This window comes from Aotus nancymaae, unplaced genomic scaffold (genome assembly GCF_030222135.1).
Source record: "Aotus nancymaae isolate 86718 unplaced genomic scaffold, 86718_ANA_hifiasm-v0.15.2.pri h1tg000016l, whole genome shotgun sequence".
NCBI lineage: Eukaryota > Metazoa > Chordata > Mammalia > Primates > Aotidae > Aotus > Aotus nancymaae.
The window spans coordinates 40,051,172-40,059,954 of record NW_026988428.1 but is presented as its reverse complement, the minus strand read 5'-3'; positions in this window follow the sequence as shown (position 1 = coordinate 40,059,954).

Below are 8,783 nucleotides of genomic sequence, written 5' to 3'. Positions count from 1 at the left end.
CAAAGTGCTGGGATTACAGGCCTGAGCCACCGCACTCGGCCCTGTAACTAGTTTCGATCTCGGCTTCACTGTGTGAATTTGGGCAACTCACTCCACTTTTCTGAGCCTTAGTGTTCTCATTTATAAAATAGAAATTATATACAGACCTTAGTAATAATTAAATGATAATCTAGATGTATCTTGGCAAATAGCAACCATTGGGTAATTGACAGTTGTTTATAATTAATATGAAATACATAAATACTGTTAATGCTGGTATTGTATGTTCAAGGCTAGGAATGAATGATTTAACTCAGCATTCAGTTTTTCTGAACTTAACCAAAAGTAGCAATATTTTGGTTCAGGGTAACAGGTAGGAGATTATGGATAGGCTATATTTAACATTTCAATCTGCATTCCATTTTATTTTATTTTTTGAGACAGGGTCTCATTCTGTGTCCAGGCTGCAGCTCACTACAGCCTCCACCTCCCAGGCACAAGCAATCTTCCTGCTTCAGCCCCCCGTGTAGCTGGGACCACAAGTATACACCACTATGCTTAGTTAACTTTTTGTAGAAACAGGGATCTCACTTTGTTGCCCAGGCTGTTGGTCAAGCCAACCTCCCACCTTGGCCTCCCAAAGTGCTGTGATTACAGGTGTTAGCCACCATGCCCGGCCTACATTTTTTAATCTGTCCACTTCTCAAGGTTCCGCTGGCCAGTGCAGTATCAACATATATCCCACCTCCATCCTCCTACCCCTCAAAAAAAGGATTTTAGATATATATTTTTCTTTTTTTTTCTTTTTTTCTTCTTTTTTTTTAATAATATAAAAAGAGACGGGGTCTCACTCTGTTGCCCAGGCTGGAGTGCAGTGGCTATTCACAGGCACGATCCCACTACTGATCAGCACGAGAGTTTTGACCTGCTCCATTTCCAACCTGGGCCGGTTCACTCCTCCTTAGGCAACCTGGTGGTCCCCTGCTCCCGGGAGGTCACTATATTGATGCCGAACTTAGTGCGCACACCTGATGGGCATAGCGCACTACAGCCCAGAACTCCTAGGGTCAAGCGATCCTCCCACCTCAGCCTCCTGAGTAGCTGGGACTATAGGCACGTGCCACCGCGCCCAGCTAGATATATATTTTTAAAAATTTTTTTGAGACAGAGTGTCACTCTTATCACCCAGGCTGGAGTGCAGTAGTTCAATCTTGGCTAACTGCAGCCTCTGCCTCTGGGGTTCAAGCAATTCTGTCTCAGCCTCCTGAGCAGCTGGGACTACAGGTGCACACGACTACCCTCAGCTAATTGTATTTTTAGTAGAGACAGGGTTTCACCATATTGGTCAGTCTGGTCTCAAACTTCTGACCTCGGGTGATTCACCCGCCTCAGCCTCCCAAAGTTACAGGCATAAGCCACTGCACCCGGCCTAATTTTTGTATTTTTAGTAGAGACAAGGTTTCACCATGTTGACCAGGCTGGTCTCAAACTCCTGACCTCAAGTGATCCCCCCATCTTGGCCTCCTAAAGTGCTGGGATTGCAGGTGTGAGCCACCACACCTGGCCTCTGGGCTAGATATTTAAAAGCCTAAATAATTAACCAAAAATTCTTCCTCGTCTCCCAGAGTTCTAACTGCCTTGAATGGTAGACATGGCCCTAGTTCAGGCCACTGTCATCCTTGGCCTTGAGGCTTTCTCATTTCTTTTTTTTTTTTTTTTTTGAGACGGAGTCTCGCTCTGGTGCCCGGGCTGGAGTGCAGTTGTGAAGTCTCTGCTCACTGCAACCTCAACTGCCTGGGTTCAAGCAATTCTCCTGCCTCAGCCTCCCAAGTAGTTGAGACTACAGGCACCCACCATCGTGCCCAGCTAATTTTTGTATTTTTAGTAGAGATGGGATTCACCATGTTGGCCAGGGTGGTCTTGAACTCCTGACCTCAGGTGATCTGCCTGCCTTGGCCTCCCAAAGTGCTGGGATCACAGGCATGAGCCACCGCTCCTGGCCAAGGCTTTTTCATTTCAATGTAGAAATATGGGTTGCTTACAGAGCTCCTTGGTTAAAAAAAAAAAAGAAAAAAGAAAAAGAAATATGGGTCGCTTCTAAGTTGATCTCCCAGCTTCCATCTGTCTGCTTCTAATTCAATGTCAGCGTTACAGTCAGACATGCCACCTCCCTGCTTAAATCCTTTAATGTGCCTGCATCAAATTCATTTGCACGGTCACAAGGCTTTACATGATGACTATTGCCTACCTTCTTTGTTCATTTTCACAAAACATGATTTCTTCAAGGGTTCACAGGGCTATTGCAGTATGATTCACTAGGTGCCATGATTGAAGTCATACAGGATGCTCAGGAAACAAAAGAGAAGCCTCTGGTTTAGTATATGGGAGAGTGGTGGGAAGAAACTTCCCAAAAGCCATAGCTATGGCTTGAAAAGCAGAAATGGTTAAGCAGGTGAGGGAATCTCATGAATTGCAACCCATATTCAGCCGGTTGCCCAGAAACCATGGAGTCCTTGACTTGTCTGTCTCCCCTCACATATCTGATTGTCACTGAATCTGTATCACATTTCCCTACGCCTATCTACCCACCACCATCAACTGCATCACCATCACCATCAACCCACCACCATCAACTCCACCACCATCGACTGGAGTCGCCTTCTAACTGGTCTCCAGTACTCACCTATGCTGCTGAGAGAAACCAGGCAGCTATCTATCCCACCCATTAGGTTGTGAATTCTTAAGAAAGGAGATTAGATACTGTGTTTTCTGTGCCCCAGGGCCTTAGTGGTCTCTTTAGCACAGAATATGTGCTCAGTATAACAAATGAGAGCGCCAGGCAAGGTGGCTCACACCTATAATCCCTGCACTTTGGGAGGCCGAGGTGGGTGGGTTACGAGGTCAGGAGTTTGAGTCCAGCCTGGCCAATATGGTGAAACCCTGTCCCTACTAAAAATATTAAATATTAGCCAGGTGTGGTGGCGCGTGCCTGTAGTCCCAGCTACCTGGGAGACTGAGGCAGGAGAATTGCTTGAACCCAGGAGGCAGAAGTTGCAGTGAGCCGAGATCGCACCACTGCACTCCAGCCTGGGAGACAGAGTGAGACTCCATCTCAAAAACAGAACAAAATGAAACACTAATGAGTATAAAAGGAGAGGGTAGTTGAGCACGATGGCTCATGCCAGTAATCTCAGCACTTTGAGAGGTTGAGGTAAAAGGATCACTTGAGCCCAGGCGTTCAAGACGAGCCTGGGCAACAAAGGGAGACCCTATCTCTACAAAATAAATTTTAAAATTAGCCAGATGTGGTGGTGCACACCTGTAGTCCAGCTACTTGGGTAGCTGAGGCATGAGGATCTCTTGAGCCCAGGAGGTCGAGGCTACAGTAAGCCTGGCAATGGAGTGAAAGCCTGTCTCAAAAAAAAAAAAGTTTTGTTCCCACTTTTTTTTTGGAGTGCAGTACAGTGGCTCATTCTCTCCACCAGTTTTGTTTTGCTTTTTGTTTTGTTTGAGACGGAGTCTGGCTCTGTTGCCCAAGCTGGAGTGCAGCGGCATGATCTCGTCTCACTGCAACCTCCACCTCCCTGGTTCAAGTGATTCTCCTACCTCAGCCTCCCAAGTAGCTGGGATTACAGGCATGCACCACCACGCCTGGATAATTTTTTTGTATTTTTAATAGAGATGGGGTTTCACCATGTTGGCCAGGCTGGTCTTGAACTCCTGGCCTCAAGTGATACACCTGTCTTGGCCTCCCAAAGTGCTAGGATTACAGGCGTGAGCCACCACGCCTGGCCTCGCCACCAGTTTGGAGTGTAGTGGCTCATTGTCTCCACCAGGGGTCAGCATGGCCCAGTCAGCTAAATAATGTCAGAAGAGAGCTCAGTTTCCTTTTAAGCCTAGTAACAATGTGGAGAGAGATTTCCTTCAGAAATCTCTCTGTCAGTACTTTGCATTTTGGTAGCAATGAGAAGAAGGTTCTAGGATTGTGTTTCTGTAGGATTTCCCCTTTGGTTCCTGTGAGAGCTGAAGCAATCACTACACCTTCCCCACACTGTCACTTAAGACACATCCATTACTTTATTCCTTATTCAGGGAATAGCCTTGCTTGTCATCTCTCATATTATTTCACTTTTACAGGTTGACCATTCACTTGATAAACTCACTGTTAAACGCATGCTCTGGGCCGGGCGTGGTGGCTCACGACTGTAATCCCAGCACTTTGGGAGGCCGAGGCAGGCGGATCACAAGGTCAAGAGATTGAGACCATACTGGCCAATATGGTGAAACCCTGTCTCTACTTAAAATACAAAAATTAGCTGGGTGTGGTGGTGCACGCCTGTAGTCCCAGCTACTTGGGAGGCTGAGGCAGGAAAATTGCTTGAACCAGGGAGACAGAGGTTGCAGGGAGCCGAGATTGCACCACTGCACTCCAACCTGGTGCCTGGCGACAGAGCGAGACTCTGTCTCAAAAAAAAAGGGAAAAAAAAATGCATTCTCTGAATGAAGAGGCCCCCTAAACAGGCTCTGTGTGAGCAACATGGCTGTTTATTCACCCGGGTGCAGGCAGCCTGAGTCCGAAAAGAGAGTCAGCGGAGGGTGGTGGGATAGGAGTTGGTTTCATAGGTTTGGGGTAGGCAGTGGAAAGTTACAGAAGTTACAGTTCAGGGCAGTTTTTGCAAGTGGAGAGGGGGTCGTAGGGTCTGGAGTCAGGAGGTTGACCTATCAGTTGAACAAGGTCAGTTACAAAGTCTAGTTGCCTTATCAGTTGAGGTGGGAATAAGGAACAATAGAAGAATGTCTGCAAGTTAATTAGGCACCTCAGGGGTTTATCATTCTTCTCTTTTTGTGGTTTTCCGGTTATTTCAGACTTTCTAGTTCCAGGAATTCATCTAGAGATGTATGTGCAGGTCACAAAGGTTAGTTACCATGCCGTCCATGATGCAGTCAGTTGGCCTAAAAGACCTTACATTCACCTTCCTCATTCACATGATTTACCTGCCTTGTTGCTCATTGTAATTATAATTCTTTTTTTTTTTTCTTTTTTGAAACAGATTCTCACTCTGTCACTCAGGCTGGAGTGCAGTTCAGCTCACTGCAAACTCCGCCCCCTGGGTTCAAGCAATTCTCCTGCCTCAGCCTCCCAAGTAGCTGGGATCACAGATGTGCACCACCACGCCCAGTTAATTTTTTGTATTTTTAGTAGAGGTAGGGTTTTGCCATGTTGCCCAGGCTGGTCTCAAACTCCTGGCCTCCAGTGATCCACTCACCCCAGCCTCCCAAAGTGCTGACCACGCCTGGCCTATGATTCTTAACTTTCATGCAAAATAATTAGAATGTGATAGAATTTTACTTGACAGACAAGACAGGGAAAGACACTTGAGGCAGCAGGAACAGCTTAAACTAATGCACTGGGTTATGCAATTTAGAACAGAGTGTTTGAGGAACCACAAGGAACACAATATTGCCAGAGTCTCATGTTGGGGAGACTAGGAAAGCAGTTGGAAAAGTCAAGGCTGGATGATGAAGTGCCTTATGTGCCACGAGAAGGAGTTTAGACCGTCTTTCAGGCATTCAGGAGCTGTTGAAGGGAGCACAGAGAAGTTACAAATTACAGGTACCATATAAAGATAAAGCTGGCAGCAGTATGGAGACTTAATTGGAAGGGAAGAGACTAGAAACAGGGACAAATGGGGTCTGAGACCACTAGAGTTCTCAGGTGAAACATGGTACGGACTCAGCTAATTAAGGGGTAGAATTCTTGGAGTTTTAGTGGCATTAGGTGGAAGTGAGAGGATAAGGGAAGGTGTCAAAGCTGATTCATAAGTTTCTGACTTAATAAGGGGATACAGAAGGAGAAGCATGTTTGGATGAGAAGATAACAGTTCAGTTTTGGACAGGCTAAATTGAGGTGTCTGTGAGACAACCAGGTGAAATGTTCCACAGATATATGGATATACATCTCAAGGATGAGGTGGATGTAGATGTAGATGAGGTCATCTAAGGAGCGGGTACAGAGTAGAGTAAGTAGGGAATAAACTGAAGGTGCAACTCTAAAAAATACCAATACATGAGATAAAGTGCTTAGAACAGAACCTGACCCATGGTGAGCATTAGTCTGCCTGGCTTGAAGTTGTGTATGACTCCCTAGGAAAAGAAACGAGGCGGCAAGCGTGGGCTAATTATTACTCGATTTCTTGGATTACCTCATTTCTAACTCGTGGGAGCCCTGGCCTGATCCAAGTGCTAATTGGATCCCTTAACTATGGAGGGAGAAAGATGATGCACTCAGTGCGTGGTGATTGTTCTAGACTTTGCCAGGAGTCAGCAGTCAGCAAAGCATAACCAGAGAAACAGAGAGAAGGGCGGGGGCTGGGGGGTGGGTAGGGCCTCAGGAGCTAGCCAAAGAGGCTGTTGGGCTGGCTTGTGCTATGCTGGGGCTTTTGTCCTGCTGAAACTGTCCACACAATGGAGCTGGGTTACATGCTGACCTGGCATTCCGAGTATGGGGCTGGGATAGAGATTCTGCATGGTGGAAGCAGACATGGATAGTCACCTTGTCCCTGAGGACTGCGTCTCCATTCATCCACAGTGAAATCACTAGAGAGGATGTTCAATATATGATAATAATAAATTATGTTTATGTGTGATTAATTCACACATCAAGTCATATATACTTTGATTTTTTTTTAAAGAGATAGGGTCTGGCTACATTGTCTAGGCTGGATTTAAATTCCTGAGCTCAAGCAATCCTTAACTTCAGCCTCCCAAACAGCAGGGACTACAGGCATGTGCCACTACACCCAGCTCATTTATTTTAATTTAATTTATTTTATTTTTATTTTATTATTATTATTATTATTATTATTTTGAGACAATTTCTCATTCTGTCACCCAGGCTGGAGTGCAATGACATGACCTCGGCTCATTGCAACCTCCGCCTCCCAGGTTCAAGCCGTTCTTCTGCCTCAGCCTCCCAAGTCGCTGGGACTACAAGTATGCCCAACCATGCCCGGCTAATTTTTGTATTTTTAGTAGAGATGGGGTTTCACCATGTTGTCCAGCTGGCCTCGAACTCCAAACCTCAAGTGATCTGTCCACCTCGGCCTCCCAGAGTGCTGGGAAAACAGATGTGAACCACTGTTCTCAGCCTTTATTTATTGTTTTGAACAGAGTCTCTCTCTGTTGCTCAGGCTGGAGTGCAGTGGTGCCATCAGCTGACTGCAGCCTTGAACTCCTGGCCTCAGGTGATCCTCCTGCCTTGGCCTCTCAAAGTGCTGGGATTACAGGCATGAGTCACCATGACTGGCTATTTTTCCTGTTAAATTTTATTTATTTATTTATATTTTTATAACCTGGCCACGTAGGCAAGAAAAAAACTATTTTGTTTTCTTTTAAAGAGACAGAGTCTCACTCTGTCACCCAGGCTAGAGTGCAGTGACATGATCATAGCTCACTGTAGCCTTGAATTCCTGGACTCAAGGGATTCCTCCACCTCAGCCTCCTGAGTAGCTAAGACTATAGGCATGTGCCACCACACCCTCTGATTTTTTAAAATTTCTTACAAATGGCCAAGCACAGTGGCTCATGCCTGTAATCCCAGCACTTTGGGAGGCCCAGGTGGGAGGATCATGAGGTCAGGAGTTTAAGACAAACCTGGCCAACATAGTGAAACCCCATCTCTACTAAAAATACAAAAATTAGTCAGGCATGGTGGCTCATGCCTGTAATCCCAGCTATTTGGGAGGCTGAGACAAGAGAATCGCTTGAGCCCAGGAAGTGGAGGTTGTAGTGAGCCAAGATCACACCATTCCACTCCAGCCTGGGCAATAAGAGCAAGACTCCGTCTCAAAAAAAATATTAATAATAATAAAATTTCTTATAGAGACAAGGTCTTGCTATGTTGCCCAAGCTGGTCTTGAACTCCTAGCCAGGTAATCCTCCTGCCTTGGCCTCCCAAAGTGTTGAGGTTATAGGCATGAGCCACCACACCTGTCCAGAGTAGATTTTTTATGGAACTCAAACCCGATATGTTCTTCAGGTCCTGATAATATGGGCTGGCTAGGGTGTAGCTGCAGTAAGATAGTGAGTCAGTCCTGGACATTCTCAGAGGTAACTATGGTAATCACATGGGACCCACTATGGAGGAATAAAGCAAGAAAAATAGCTCCTGCTTACAGATTTTCTAAGCTATATAGACCCACTTGCTCCCTATTACTATAGATTATGCTTGTATAGCACTCTCTGGGATTGAGCAATGAAATCTTCCTTATTGAAGTGTGGAGTAAGCTAGGATCACTGTCACTGTCGTAAAGTTTGAAAGACTGATCATTAGTAATCTAGATATATCTCAGTTAAGTATAGAGATAAATGAGAATTCAGGGTGATTATTGCTAGGAGCCATTAAGGCTGATAATAACTTTGTAATTACTCAGATTTGCTATTTTACAAATCCTTTCTCCATTTCCACAGTTCCTGTTGGAAAAAACTTCAAAAACATTTGTATACTTACTCAAGGCCAGAAGAAAAGAGAGGTGGAGAATCTATAGCTAAAAACATTTTGCAACCCCTGAAAAGAACCCCAAATATGAGAATAGAGTAGAATAATAGCAAAGGGGGGAACAAGTGAACCAGAAAAAAGATGAAGATGAATTGGAGTGTGTCCTGGCATTACCCAGGAGGGTTAGACCCCAGAAATCCCCTTACTCCAAGGCAATTCTCCAAAGTCACCTTACTTTGCAGATTTCTTTTTGTTTTGTTTTGATTTTCTTTATTTTTATTTTTTTAAAGATGGAGTTTCACCGTAT